Raw genomic sequence first — 478 nt, forward strand, 5'->3', positions numbered from 1 at the left:
AATTTGAACGCTTTTATACTATTTTTATTTGTTATTTTGATTGATTTTTTGTATAGCAACTTGTATAACTATTTGGTGGCTTTTGAATTGGTGAGCAATGTAAATACTAATAACCCTAATGTGTGCTTTGTTATTTATATGGGTATTAATTTGCAATGTAAATACTAATAACCCTAATGTGTGCTTTGTTATTTATATGGGTATTAATTTATGGTTTATTTTGAACCTTTTGTGGATTGGTTGGATTGTTTGATAATGGAATTGGAGGCTGTAAACGTCTTTATTTTTGTTATTTTATGGAAAACTAGGGTTTTAAATTTATTACCCAAATACTTTATGTTAACTGTTTATTGCTAGAGGGTTGTTATCTTATGTGTGAAATGACTGCATATAGAGTTTTTTTTTTTTTTTTACCTTCTCACTCACTCTATAGCAATTTTGACAATTAATTTTTTGTCTTCAAATTTGATCTCTTTGT

This window comes from Quercus lobata, chromosome 1 (assembly GCF_001633185.2).
Source record: "Quercus lobata isolate SW786 chromosome 1, ValleyOak3.0 Primary Assembly, whole genome shotgun sequence".
In the NCBI taxonomy this organism is placed as follows: Eukaryota; Viridiplantae; Streptophyta; class Magnoliopsida; order Fagales; family Fagaceae; genus Quercus; species Quercus lobata.